This window comes from Prinia subflava, chromosome 2 (assembly GCF_021018805.1).
Source record: "Prinia subflava isolate CZ2003 ecotype Zambia chromosome 2, Cam_Psub_1.2, whole genome shotgun sequence".
NCBI lineage: Eukaryota > Metazoa > Chordata > Aves > Passeriformes > Cisticolidae > Prinia > Prinia subflava.
This window is the reverse complement of record NC_086248.1, coordinates 44,663,650-44,678,267: the sequence shown is the minus strand read 5'-3', so window position 1 is coordinate 44,678,267 and position 14,618 is coordinate 44,663,650. Positions and strand designations below refer to the sequence as shown.

The 14,618-nt window shown below is 46.0% G+C and overlaps 1 protein-coding gene across 5 annotated transcripts in view; it reads right to left on the bottom strand.

Moving 5' to 3' along the window:
- Positions 1-14,314: 14,314 nt before the first annotated feature.
- SOBP (sine oculis binding protein homolog) overlaps positions 14,315-14,618 on the bottom strand; it is a 112,067-nt gene continuing 111,763 nt past the window's right edge. For 3 of the 5 annotated variants that reach the window (XM_063389745.1, XM_063389748.1, XM_063389749.1), the window contains one exon: positions 14,323-14,452. The gene's annotated coding sequence lies outside the window, so the exon portion shown is untranslated. Of the gene's footprint in view, positions 14,453-14,618 lie in introns of all 5 variants that reach the window. The other 2 variants (XM_063389746.1, XM_063389747.1) reach the window with 2 other exon arrangements.

Here is a 14,618-nt window from a genome sequence, read left to right as displayed (position 1 = left end):
TCACAAAATGCCAATAACTGAGTGTGTATCTCCAGGGTTTATCATTGTGTCGTCAAAGGACTGACTTGGTCTGGTTTTCACATGTGCAAGTGGTTGCCTTAGCCATGGCAGAATTGCCTAGAAGCTCCAAGTCCATTTCAGAGGGTAGCATCTCTCTGACTGGCTCGCAATGGGAGCATCAGAAGAAGATGCAAACCCCACAGATATACCCAGGTGTTTTGCCAGTTCCTGGCAGCTAACAGCTGGCTTGTGCTCCAGAAAACCTAACTCTGTCCTTCTGCAAACATTATCCTTTTAAAAGTTCCTCTGCCTCCAAAGTACTGTGCCAATGGTATCCTCAGATTAATATGCAATGCTAAGAAATCCTTATACTGACTTCTCTATTTCTTTCCATGCTGTGAAAGGTAAATAGCAGTATTTAACCTACCTCTCCATTGCCATTATTCTGTGATTCTCTCCTTGCAAGGACAGATGTATCCATCCACCTGTCCTTTGCATGTAAACCTTTTCACACTTCCAACTCTTTTTGCTACCCATCCTCAGTGCCCATTTATTTCCCCTAGGTTATGTCCAGGTGAGCAGGTCTAGCTCAACCACAGCACGGAATACTTCATATTATTCCTGTGCCAGCCTATATGTATCACAGGAATGTGTCATCTTATTCTGTGCCAACAAGGCCTTTGGATTGTTTTTTCCTATTTTCTAGACAGTCTGTGACCCCGAGGAGCTCAGTCACTGGCAGGGACCATTTAAACAACACAAATAATTAACCCTTAACTAGCTGAAACCTGCAAGTCTAGCCAAACCCTTAAGCAAGGCTTAAGTTAAGCCCAGTGAGGTTTGGGAAACTCGGTGGTTTACATGATTGTATCTTTTTTTTTTTCTTCTCTGAAATACTTTCCCAATTAAGCAGTAGTTCAGAAGAGGCTGTGGAATTTGGATCGTTATAGGTGACAGTCCTTGGGAGCTCTGAGGAAAGGGCCGGAGGGAATAGTCCCCTCTTTCACTTGAGCAATGAGGTGACTGCCCTGGAAATCACTTCTTTTAGTGCCTTATTAGTATTCTGACACATTGCTCATCCTATTAAAAATTACCTTGTCACCAGTGCCTTTACTAACTGTCATAAGCATGGATGGGGCATTAGCAGGCAATTCATTAGCTGTGCTCTGTTCCAACACTCTGAAGCCATCCACAGCTGCTGAGGAAGGGTTTCTTCTATGGGGGATGGAGCCTGCCCTAGAAACAGCCATAAGGATGCACTCACCTGTAAGTAGGTAGCCTAGGGGTCACAGCATTATTTTCCCCGGTATCTGTTTCCCCTCTGAGTCAGAAAAAAGTGGGGAAAACCATAAAAATAAAGGGCAGGATAGAGGCAGCAAAGTATTTCAAAGAAACAGCATCACTGCTGTTCACCCCAAATCTACCTTGTACTTTTTCAAAATGCATTCCTGGACCAAAAAAAAATAAAAAAAGTATTCCATTTGGCCTGGGAATCCCATTTCATGAATTATTTTTTCTTTTCTTTTAAAGATAGTGATTATTGGTATTTTGTTAAATAATTTAGTGATGGGGATTAACAGTACAGCTAAAGATACAGAAAGTTGACAGAACTTTTTACAGATAAAATCCCAAAGGAGTACGGGGAACTACTGTTTAAAGATCTACACCCCCTTTGTAATTTTACTAGAACTGTCTAAATAACTGTTTTTCTCTGTCCACATTTACAATAATACCACTTTGGACAAGGAGAAATATTAATTTTTAGTTTCTTTCTATCTTTCAAGTTTTTTTCTATATCCAATTTAGGTTAATTCTGATCCTGAAATGAAATTTCTTCTATTAGTTTCTCTCTTTAAGGTTGTGGTACCTTGCACACTCCAACTGACTCAGGTCATCCTACAAGAAGGTTTATTTATATATATCTTCTTTGGTTTTGTTTTTGTTTCTATGGAATATAATCTACAGGAAATCTGCATATGCCTTTTTATTTGAGAAGAAGAAATTTCTTCAGTGAGGCATTCTCTGTTCTTAAATAGTTTAGAGGACAGAGTATAAAAGCACTTCCATGGAAGCACAATCCAGAGTTATCCTCTGCCAAAAACACCATCTCAGCTCTCTAGCTGTAACAGACCATACATGGGGGGAGCAGCCTTCACCCTCTGCTCTACAAGCATAACTCAAAAGAAAAGCCATAGAGAGATCATCCTGACATCATGTGGGATTAACAGAGCTAATCCAAGAAAGGGCCATGTGTAAAGGATTCTTTGGACCAGATACACTCACAGAATGGGATCATTTCCTTTTAAATGTGCTCTGCTTTCCCTTCCAGGGTTTGCATTTCCAGGTGCAGACAAAGCACTTTCTGAGACATCACTGAACTACTCACAGTCCTGCAAAGGGGTGGCTGTAAGTTTATGCACAGTAGAGACCAATGTCAATCTGCAATGAACCCCAGAGCTCATAATGAAGAACAGGTGAGAAATCAGTTTCCTGCTCTTTACCTGGGGGACAAGGAACACTGTTTTGGGACCTGGCTCTACAGTAGACATCATAAATAACTACACACAAAGAAGGGAGAAAAAAAAAAAGTTTCTCTGTTTCCATGAGTTAAGCACATACTTTAGGAATAAGTTAATCACTCTGTTGTTTCCTGTCTCCTACCAATAAAAGGAGACTTATTTTAAGTGTGGTGCTTACTGGTCTCCAACAGAGCCACTCAATTTTTGCAAAGAACCATTGGATCATGTTGGCAAAATCTACCAGCTGACTGACCCCAGGTTTATTGGAGGTGCCAGACCCTGTGTGGTGTCTTTCCAGCAGGGAATCAAGGCCTGGGGAAGAGAGGCCTGCAGAAGAGAGGCCTGCAGGAATAAGAGGGACCCCAAGGCAAGGACCTTGGCAACTTCATTCCTTTGGAGATCCAGTGTGCCTTAGAGCAGCCCGGCAGGAGCTGCGGGTGCCCGCAGCGGGTGTACAGCCCTGCAGCCCCACATACCCGGGTGTGCTGATGTTTCAGGGCCAGCGGAATTGTGCTGCCAGCTCAAAACAGCAGTGCTGGTCCCAGAGATCTGCGGTGGCGCTTCCGCCCCTGAACCACACACGCTCTGACAACAGCTGGGTCTCTAATTCCTAGTGAAGTGCTTAGCTTCCTTGACACCTCTCAGAGATCTCAATGCCTTTGACTCAAGTACGTTCTTCCGCAGCTTTGATGGATCTACCCTAAACACCGAGATTCTCCTATGCGCAGAGCCCCGGCCATCACCCACGGCCGACCTCTGACGGCTTACAGGCCATCCTGAGAGCGGGGGCTGCGGGAGGCGTCTCTCGCCATCCATCGCTCCATGCGGAGAGGCGGCGGAGGGAGCCCCGGGCTGCGGCCCCCGGCCCCGGGCCGCGCACCCCGCGGAGGCGCCGTCGGGCGCAGCCAGCGGCGGGGCCCTGCCCGGAGCGCGGCTGACACCTGGTGGCTGCAGCCCGCACGGCGGCCCCGGGCGGCGGGCAGCGCCGGGCGGCGCCCGCGGGTCCCTGCGGAGCGGGGGCCGGGCAGCGGCGGGATGGGAGCGGGGGATCCCGGCCCGCCGCCGGGGCAGCGCCGCCGGGAGCCCGCGGTGCCGGTGCGGCCGGCAGGTGGCGCCGGAGAGCGGCGGGCGGGGGCGGCCGGGCCGGGATGAGCCGGGCTGGGATGAGCCACGTTCGCTTGGACACCGTTCATTCATCCATTCATCCATCCGTTCCTCAGGGAGCATCCCTGCCGCCCGCCCCTCTGCCCCGCCGCCCGTTCGGCGTCAGGACTGGGACGTGGGGAAAGGCCCCTTACGGCAGCGGGACACGGGCTCGGGGTCTCTCTCCGCCTGGCAGGGAGTTCTCAACGCTGCTCCTGTTCCCCTACCTTCTCTTCGAACCGCACCTTCCCGATGCTTACACCGCAAGGAGCCTCGGAGATTTCGGGAGCTAATAGTAACCGCAAAGATCATTTGTGTCTGTCTTGTCAGAAAGCACAAGGCTGTGGCTTGGCTTTTTCATCAGAGAAATAGCACGTGCTTTGCACAAAAGAGGCTGGTTGAACATGGGCTATGCCATCCTCCACCTCTTTGGGATCCAGCTGAGAGCTGCTGGTCTTTCTTTTCCTCAGTAATTACCAGCAGCGTCTGTAACTAAAAAAGAAAAAACCCATCTACATGCATTTTTTTCTCGGAGGTGTCACATTCTGTGTCCCCAGTTTGCATTTGGAGTGCAGGAGCAGTGCAGGCTGTGGTAATGAGGCTGGCTGGGCACCCCCAGCCCAGCTGGGGTGAGCGGCAGAGCGTGGCAGAGCTGGCTGGCACATTCTGGGGACATCATGAACTCAGGTGATTGCCAGACTCCAGTGAAGTTACAGAGGGGCCTCATCTGACTTCACTCATGTGGCGTTTCATTAAAGGACTTTGTGCTGGTCAGAATGATGGAGCAGAGGCCAGCATGTTGGCTCTGCAGGCTAATCAGTCTCTCAGACCTTCTGCTCCTCTGGAAGTCCCAGCCCGGCTGGGCAGGACGGCGCTTTGTGTTGCTCGTGTCGAGCGGCCAGGTTCCACATCTGTGGTGCCGGTATTCCACTGCTCTGCGGGGCTCTCATTTGGCCTATAAACCACAAACATCTGCTGGGGTTATGGTCGGCTTGTTGGCTGATTTCAGCAGGGGTGGTGACCTGCTGTACTAGTCAATCAGTTCTGCAAGAGCAAACTGGATGCAATGCAGAGGAGTTTGAGAGAGCAGGAAAAGCACTCAGCCAGTCAAAACCAAAAAAACTAGGTTAAAAAAGAGCTGTGAAAATGGTAAAATGCTGCAGCTTAATAGGCTGGGCAAAGCACATACTTGTGCCCAGGTGTCCTTGGTCTTTTCCACACATTCTCTCCCTCAACAGCTAGATAGTATTTTTTAAGGCATATTGACAATAGAGCATGCTAGTTTATCAACTCAATAAGATAAGCAAAAATCTAGAGTCACTCAAGAGTAAAGAAATCATGAGAAGAAAATGTGCCTCACACCCACACTGATAAAGTACTCTTAATTTGATTTGGTAAGGGACTAGTTTGTTTTAAAGTGATATAACAATGATAAATTCACCATAATAGCTCAGATTGCAATGATATCTTCAGCTGTTAATGCAGATGTCAGAGAAATGTCATCATGGTTTGGCAGTCTGAGGAATGACGTATAAGAGACTAATTCTGCTCTCCATCACAGCAGTGCTGCCTGGAAGAATTTCACTGACCCTTCTCTCTACTTTATTTGAATTGACACAGATGGACACTAACACAGGAATGGCTTGTCAATGCTCTCAGTGTTCAGCCTCATTTCTTTAAAAAAGAAGTCCCTGCTGCTGATTCACCTCTCTCCTGTGCCAGGGGAGATCCAGATTTTGGAGAATTTGCACTGTCAGACCACAGAGATGTCCTTTCTTAAGTGAAACATAAAATTCTTCCCATGTAAATTCAGTTTAGATGCAGGAGTTTGGGTGAGGGACTGTTGAAGCTACTTCTCCCACCAGTTATTTAATAGTCTCACTGAGAATTTATTTCCAGGTCAAGCAGGGCAGTACATGCTGAGAAGGCGAGGATGGAGCACAGCTCTGTGTAAATAATACATTAGGCCTGCACTGGACCAATTTCTACTGGCAAAACAGACTCTTTTTTCAGGAACTTGGTCCAATTGGGACTTCCAGCAAAAGAAAGTATTTTATAGTGCAGCCTTGTAAACTACTTAGGGTTTTTGAAAATAAACAAATAAAAGCAAAGATACTGTTCCTGTTCCTCAATGTCTGACAATTTCCCAGGAGCATGGATGGCTGAAAAAAGATCTCTTTTCTCATGGTTACATACCCTGCTGTTTCTGGGATGTCACTCACTGGACTGCATTATCAAAAACATTTAATGAATCTCCCCTTGGGTTTGCATTCCCAAAGAAAGCCCAGATTGCAACTCATGGCAGCCTAACTGCTTCTTGAGGCCATGCTCTCCCCAAAATGTATGGGAGTTCTTGATCCCCTTAGGAGCCCTTAAAAAGCCCAGCTAGAGTATCCTCCAGCATGTATCCCTGTCAAAATATAGGGTCTGGACAGGAGCAATGTGAGGAGACTTCTGTAAAAAGCAATCTACAAACCCGTGAGCTTAATGGACAGAGAAGTGCATGATACTTTTTTTTAATCAACTGTTGTAAGTAATAGAGTGGGGAATAAAAATTTCCATTAGATTCTATATGGTGGGAAGATTATCTCTTTCTTTTGAAATCTCCTGGATTTCCCTGTGAGAGCAAATGTGTCTGACTGATAGTGTGTGGCTATCAGACACAAGGAAAATTATCTAATTTATAGCCTGTACTGAGAAAGCTACTAGCAGCAGAATAAAATAGTTCTCCATATGGCACCATAAAGGTTCCAAAAACTATAGTTAAAGAAAACAACAATGCTCATAGAGAAATTCTCCTTCCACGTGTCAAGGAAGGGGTTAAAGCAACAAGGCTAATAAAGACTCACAAGAAGGAACGATGTCTTTGATTGTCTTAGATGAATTTATAGCTTTTATGTACAGGATTACAAGTATTAGATGCATCTTTGTGCTAACAGGGCTCATGTTTTGAAGTACAAGAAAACTCTACAGTTACATTCTGTGGAGGCTTCCACGGTTTGCCAAATGGAAAAACATTTGGAGGTTTGGAAAAATCTTGCACATAAATTACTAAAGGCACGAAGCGCCTGAAAGATGGATGAAATCAGAAGCCAAGGAAAAGCAGCGTGTGTGCCAAGGAACAAAAAAAAACATGTAATGATTTCTTTTAATGACTCTCCTGCAAAATGGAGAGCAAGCTTCCAGGGCATGTCATATTCTCATAAAAGCAGCTTGCCTGGGTGATGAGAAATACCCTGTAAGTGGTCAGATCGAGTCCAAATTTTTCATCCTTTCTGCACGTAGCTCTCCATTGATTATGTTAAGTGCTACCCACTGGTTAAAAACACAGCAAGCTCATTGTCTCCGCCTGTGGCAAAGGGCAGCTACACACTTGCTAATTTCCTGATTTATGACACCCTATAGAAGGAATTGAAAATGGGCACAAGGCGGGGGACACACACACACTATTAGAACAGAGGGAGATCAGGAAGTTTGTGATAAAGAAAAGGCAGGCTCTCGTCTGACATGTAATCTCTCTCTTGGCTTGAAGTAAACCTGCTCCTTCAAGGCTATGCCATCAACAGGGCCTGGCTCAAGTTTCACCACTAAATCTGAGTCAACAATCTCTAATCTGGACACTGGGCTCAGGATTCAGGCTCAGGTTGCAGTTGGAAGCAGACAACAGGGACACAGGGAGGTGGGGGTCAGGGGGAGTGGGGAGAGAAGGAAAAAGACAATCTTTGTTTCTCACTTGACTGTCCGCATAAGGCTGAATCGAGGTGATTTTCCTTTTTTTGTCATCTCCGAGATAAAACTTTGCACCTCTCTGGCCTTGAAGTTGCCTTCCTGACACTTATATTAAGTACAGAAGATATATGTCTGAGAATGGGGGACATAAGTTTGCGGAGCAGCTCAGATTTGGAGTTCTTTTCATCTTTCTGACATGTGATACCGTGACATAAGCTGCCTGCAGTGGGGTTGCTATGCAGATATACAGTTTCGGAAAAGTTACACCAGGAAAACTAAAACCTACCGATGGATTTAGCATTTCACAAAGAAGCGGGATAAAATGTGTGGCAGTTAGACTCAAAAGCTAGGAAAGGTGAATTAAACTTTCATGAAAACAATCTCCCTAAAAACCCAAAAAGGATCAATAAGTATAAAAGTATCTTGTTGCATTCCTAGCCTTTGGGCCGCTGACTTAATCCTGCTACTGTATATAATAAAGGACACCCTGTGTGTTTAATGGCAAGGACAGAAAGAAGTGGGAAATACTTGGGTACTGTTCCTCCTAATTTCACCCTCTTCCCCCCTCTTTGTTGCTGCTTTGCCATAATTTTATTTTGAAAAATAAAGACTAGAATAAAAAATATGTTGTCTGAGGCTTCCAGCCAAAAATGTGCCAGCACTTTCCCTTCCCACCACCCCCCCCAATCCTTCTCAAACTCCTTAGGCCAAAAGCCTTAACAAAAGCTGTTTTCTGTTTGGAAGATCTCTGGGTCCTGTGCTCTCTTTCCTAACCCCTAACACAGGAAATGATTTTATAATTCATGTTATTAAGGAATTCGACTCACGCTCCCCCCTCTTCCCACCTCTTTCCCTGGATGTCGACTGACAGTAAGCCTGTGGGCTGGCACCCATCCTCTCTGACCCGTCTGTGTCAGCCCCTCTACCTGACCCTGCCCATAAATCATGCTGCTGGACCTCTAGTGAGGGTGTGCAGGCAACAGGGAGCTTTCCCCAGCATCCAGCCGTGCTTCAGCCATGTGTTTTGGGAGATACCTGGGAGTTCTACAGCGGGCTGCTCCCGAGTCCTCTGTGCCCTTTGTGTGCGTGTCCCAAACATAATGTTTCACACAACGCCTGTCATGCCACAGACCATGCTAGCAACCGGGATGCAGTAAGTCAATCTCCTTTGGCAAGAACTAGAAACCACATCTCCGTCCTGGGGTACTCAGGAGAGGGCAGGTAATGTGAAGGGCCAGCATCACCCAGCACATGTGGGGCAGAGGTGTGGGGGCAGCCCTGCCAGCCTGGCACACTCCCTGCTCCAAAGCTGCCTGGGTGATGCTGCCAGTGCTGCTGCCCCAGGGAGCTCTTTGGCTGCCTGCCCTCCCTGTCCTGCTGCGCCGAGGGCTCGGGAAGCGTGGAGGACAGCAGGGCTGCAGCACGCTGAAGTGGAAGTGAACTCCTGGAGCTGGCTTAGGGGAGGCTTCCTTTGCTTCAGGAGTGGGCTCTGTAATGGGTCAGTAAATGCAGCAGCTCTAAAGCCCTTTGGGGAGCAGGAGCAGATGTCCTTGTTCCAGGATAGAGCCTCAAGCACTAACTGGAGACCATGCTTCCTCTTCCTGGCACTGTGGATGTCATCTTTGTGTGTCTTCCCTGCAAAATGACGAGAACCTCTCCGGCCTTTCTTGGCATAGTTTGTGCCCCAGTACACCAGCCAGGACAGATTGTATCACATCAATTCTGGCTCGGGACATGGGAAGGGATAACAGCCTCTCTCAACAACTTGTTTTGCATGTGCCTGTGTGGGCTCGATTCCTTCAGCTGAAGAAGGGGAGTGAAGCTGAGTCTCCTGGTCCCTCAGCAAACCCCCAGAGTACAACAATTTTCTGGAAAAGAAGGCAGCATTCCTTCTTCCTCAAGCCTTTTTCTTTTACTAAGTAAGTTCAGCAAGGTCCTTCAAAAGCAGGCCTGCTGAGAGCTGGGAATCTACATATCTCTGTCCTCAGCTATCTTATCAGCAAATAACAACCAAGCTTTCCTTCCCCTCTGGGGCAGGATCCCACCTGCATCCTGGGCTGCCTGGATAATAGAGAGCTCCAAGAGGGAGCAGGTGAAGCTGCCCTCCTCCAGTGACAGTCGTGTGCCTGGACTATTGATGTAGGGACAAAACTTCTAGTTGTTTGCATTATTTGTAAGGAAAGGTCCTGGGCATCTGGCATTTGGCTGCCTCTCTGTGTCTTGAGTATCCTTGGAAAACTTATTTCAGTAGGGCAGGGAGTGAAGTGGCTGGGACATACCTGCTCCAGTAGACAGGTGATACTTTAGAGACCAGGTGATACTTTAGAGCTTGGAGAAAAGAGAATGTCAGCAGCCTAAGTTACTCTTGTCTTCTTCCCTGTTGCTGCGTCTGTTCTTCGCATTGTCACAGAACTTCAAGAACTTCCCACCAGGTCTTGACTGGTCAACATGTCAAGCTGAGGGGCACCCCTGTATCAGACACTGTGACCCCCTTGGGGGTGCTGCAGTGCCCTGCAGACAACATCCATTGCATCTCTGAGGAGCCATGCTCCCACCACTGCTGGAAGCAAACAGCCAGAAGCTCCTCTTCTGCTGTATTTTTCACAACTCTCTGTGCTTTGCTGGTGCTTACCACATTTTGTGCAAAATGTCCCAGTATTGCTCAAGGTAGCAATGCATTTCTTTGCCCAGTACCACAGAAATGACAACTAAAATGTGTGTAAGCGTATGAAAATCTGTTCTCCCCACTTCAAAGCATTTGAGCTGTTATGTTCAGCATGAAGCAGGTTCAACCCCCTTCTGGATTCTCTCTCCCCCTGCTGCACGCGTATATGGATACTGCCTGAGTGCCACCTTTTCTTACTCACAGATCCCAAATATCAAGTCAAGTCTCAATATCAAGTGAGAGTGGAAGGCAAAACAACTTAAGAGTGCTTCCTTTCTGAGTTACACCTCTGTAAATCCAGAACAATTCTAGGGGAATCAACCTGAACCAGCATCAGCAAATTTGCACTTAGTTTGCACACAGAATGTTTGTCATAGTTGTTATTATTAAATGATGTCTTTATATTCCAGGTCTATTTTTAAAACAAAGGCAATGAAGTTTGGGCATCCAGTTCTATATATGGACACTCCAAATGGCATTGAAATGCCTCATGCATGTGTTTGGCTGAGTGTTGATTTGAGTGTCCAAATATGGACCTCAGAATGGGATATCTCACTTGGATAAGCATCCCTGCAAATTTGGCTCGCAGCACTTATTTGAACAAAGCAAATTTATTTCTATCATTTAGCATGGAAAAAGCACGAATTGTTTTCATTTTGAGGGACATCCTTATTCACGGCATTGGGCCGCTCAAAAAAACTGTCATGTGTAGTAGTTCTGAAAAAATAAAGCTCTCAAAATCATCTAAGACAACAGGGGAGAAAATTAATGCAGAGTGCTTGCAGTAGGCAGACCCGCTTTTATCACAAGGGCAAAATTCTTGCTGACAGCAAGAATTCAGTGCTAGCAGAAGGGCCCATGCAGCCTGATCACAGCAAACTCCCCCTCTGCCCCGGCAGTGTGAAGGGATGCAGCACGGCCAGCTGCTCTGAGACCCGAGGCAAAACAGCCTCTCCCTGCTGATGGAGACAGTGTCTGCATCCCAAACCCACATATGAGCAGGAGTTGGAGCGGTGGCTGTTGCACACAGGAACCTTCCCCTGTATCTCCCAGGAATATGTCCCAGTGCACAGGATTTTCTTTGTCTGGCTCCTTGATGGCGAATTCTCCAGGAAAGAGCTTGGCTTGGCTATTAGGTCTTAGTGCTTAATAAATAATGTCAGCAGCAAGTGAGCACCGTTCTGCAACTGTTTGCTGGGTTCCTATTAATTGCAAAGGACCTTTACATCCTTTGTGTAATTCCATTCATTCTGCTGGCATCATACAAGGGATGGATTTGACCTCAGCAATAAAGCAGGTTTCTCTTGAATTATGTATTGTAGCATTTGGTCTGCATTTTCCTCAAGGTTTATGTATACTTGGATATTTCTCCCCATATATGCAGCTGGAGATATTTTTTCAATAGCAAACAATGAACCGATTCAGCTGTCCAAAGCAGTTGTTCACATTCTGAATTTTGGGGTAAGATGTTAAGAAAGTATAAGGTAAGCAAATTTTAGGAAAGCTAAGGTAAGTTTGTGATCACTGGAAACATGTGAAGCCGGCTCTAGCCTAGATCGCTTTCTCTACCTCTGTTGTCCTGATGATTTTTGACAAGCTGATTCCATTTCTAGAAAAGAAAACCAGTTCACCAGAGAGAAAGATTTCTCTAAAGAGTCTGTTGTTTTTCAGAAGAGTGAAAATGTGTGCTAACAATTCTGGACCACTGACAAAAGCAAAATCAATACACACGGCCTTCATTTTACAGCCAAGTTCAGATGAATAAATAGAGATGCAGCAAGCTGTTTACCAGGGAGACAAGCTTTACTCTACGTGCCCTTCCAAGCAGGCATGCTTAGGCTGTTGTTGTTTGCCTTACATGGCTGGTTAATGAAATCAGTCAAATAGTTCCAGAGCTCACCGGACATTTCCAAGCCCTCCATCAGCAGCGCTGGCTGCGCTGGCCAAGAGCTGGAAAGAAAATGCTATTGTGTGAGATAGCTGTAGCAGAGGTCTGGGGGCACTTGGGAGGAGTTTGGTCCTTTGAAGAACCTCTGATTCCAGTGGGAGCTGGTGCACAGAAAAGCCCCATCCCCACAAAAGGTAGGCAGAATACTCTCTGTACACTGCCCCAGAGGAAGCATGAGAAAACTGTGCTCGCACAGATCCTCTCGAAATCAATGAAGCTGCAGCCATTGCATCTATCCAGGGATCTTCTCCAAGATCAGGACCTAACTCTGCACTGTGCTAAGTGCAGGGTTTTTTCTCCCCATGCCATAAACACTGTAGAAACTGAGAAGTGTCAAGGGAGGCACAAAGATGGAAGGGACATAGATACAGCTTTCAAGAACAACTTACACATTTTTCTGTGGCTTAAGACTCAGGGGTCTTTTTGTCTGTGACCAGGCAGGTAGAGGAATGAATAAGTGCATGCACAAAGAGGGAACAAAAAGAAAAATAAAACAACAGCACATTTAAGTGCATTTTTTTTCTTGGAGATTTATTTTGTTTTAATAAATCTGACACCAGTCAGGGAGAGAGAAAAGCGTTGCAAGACCAAAAGGAAAGCAGAGCACACTGAGGGTGCTTCAGATTCTTGCTCTCTTGAAGATGTTTCATCAAAATGTCTTTGAGCTCTCTCCCTAGACTCAGGAGTTGCTGGATTCCCCCCACCCACCCCCTTTTTTTTGTTGGTTTTTTTTTTGTTTGTTTGTTTCTTTGTTTTTTTAAAAAGCGAGCTTACTCGCCCGGTGTGATTTCCAAGCTTTCACAGCTCTAATAAATAAGGAGCACCTGTAAAACAGTAGCTTGACTTAAGTGAATCTGTACAAAGGAAAATATAGAAATACAGTATATACATAATGCTCATAGTGCACCATCACTACAAGGCTCTGGTTCAACTGACTCTGCTGCCCTGCTCCCAACACTGCTGACACAGAGACTCTGATCCTGCAAACTGCTCCTCTCTTCCCCGCAGCAGCCTTATAGAAAAGGTGTACTCTGAACACTCAAGAGTGAACAATTGCTTTATTCGAGTTAGTAAACAGTTACACTGAATCACAAGGTGATCTGAATTTTTTTTTTTACTTTTTTTCCTTCTTTTTGATTTTTTGTGGGGTTTTTATGGGGTTTTGTATTTTTTTTCTTTTCTTTTCTTTTTTTTTCTTTTTTATTTGTCAGAATGGGATACTCCACAACTCTCTTACCAATTCAGTGCCAGTATAACATGCTCTAGTGTACTTTTGGACTCTTGGCTACAACTGTACAAGTGCACACAAGTAAATTCTACCCTGTTATCCTCCACCCACTGATTGAGGATCAAATTGCACATTTCTCTTAACCATGACAGGAGAAAGCAAACAGTGAAACAGAATCATGGGGGATCTTTCTCACTTTACCCTTGTTTTCATTGGTTTGTCCATACCATTCTAATTATCATGAAAGGGCTATGCATATGGAGAGATTGTCTCACTGCCTTCCTGGATCACTGAAAACCATCAGGGTTGAAATTTCATCCAAGTCTTTCGTGACGCCCAGCAAATATTCCCCTCAGATTATTTTACACCTTGAGGGAATTTTGGTCTTTAGTTCAACACTCTTGCTCTGTTCCCAAATGGGGCGCTATTTAGGGGAATTTAAAGAGAAAGCTGAGAAGAATAAACATTTACTGAGTTCTCTTGGCATTCAGTCTCTGAAAAACCACAGTATAAACTATTCATGCTGCTTCTTACATCTGTCAAATCAAAAATTAAAAGCCATAAAAGTGTAACACTGAAAATATGGCATTAGAAAGGATAAAGGTGGCCTTTGTAAAAATAACAAGGAAAGTATATTAGCCAATAAAATATTCTAACTCTTCATTTAAAAGTGCATCATGGGTAGGACAGAGATGACTCTGAAGCGTTGCTACTCCAGTATTACCCCTTTCCCCCATCAAAACTTGAATAGGTCCAAAACCATACAATGCAAATCACGATTCTTAGTGTAGCAGCAAAACCACAGCAGTTTTTCAAAGGAAAAAAAAAATTTAAAAAATCCGTATCATTGTCCAGCCTCAAATATCTGAACTTCGAAGTCAGTGAGGGTAAAGTACCTATGTTGGTCCGTGTGGTTTTTGAAACCCGGGTGAAAAATCCCCCCCAGCAAGAAACCAAAAGGAAAAAGCGTTCCGAGAGGAGAAGAGGGGTGGTCGCAGGAATGCTGAGCACACTGTGTGGATCGATGATGTGCTGTCTCTGGGTCAAAGGCACCCGTGGGACCGAGACTTCCTTGGAGGGCTCCATGACGGGAAGCTGCTTTCTTTGCTGGACTTCCAGCCAGAGGGGGTGGTGAGCGGACCAGCTGGTGTCATTCGGTGAAGTGACGTGGTTTGCTCTGCTCCCTTTCTCCATGCAAGGTACCCTGTCAGCGAGCGCTCCTGCAAAGCAGACAAGCACAGGGGTCAGGGTGAGCAGCAGGAGGCTCATTGCAGGCAGGCTGGCACTGCCTGAGCTCACGTCCCACCAGCCTCACGCTGGGCGGGCAGCCGAGCCAAGGCACAAGCCCACTGCTCTGGCCTCAAGGGCCATTGGGACACGCAGCCT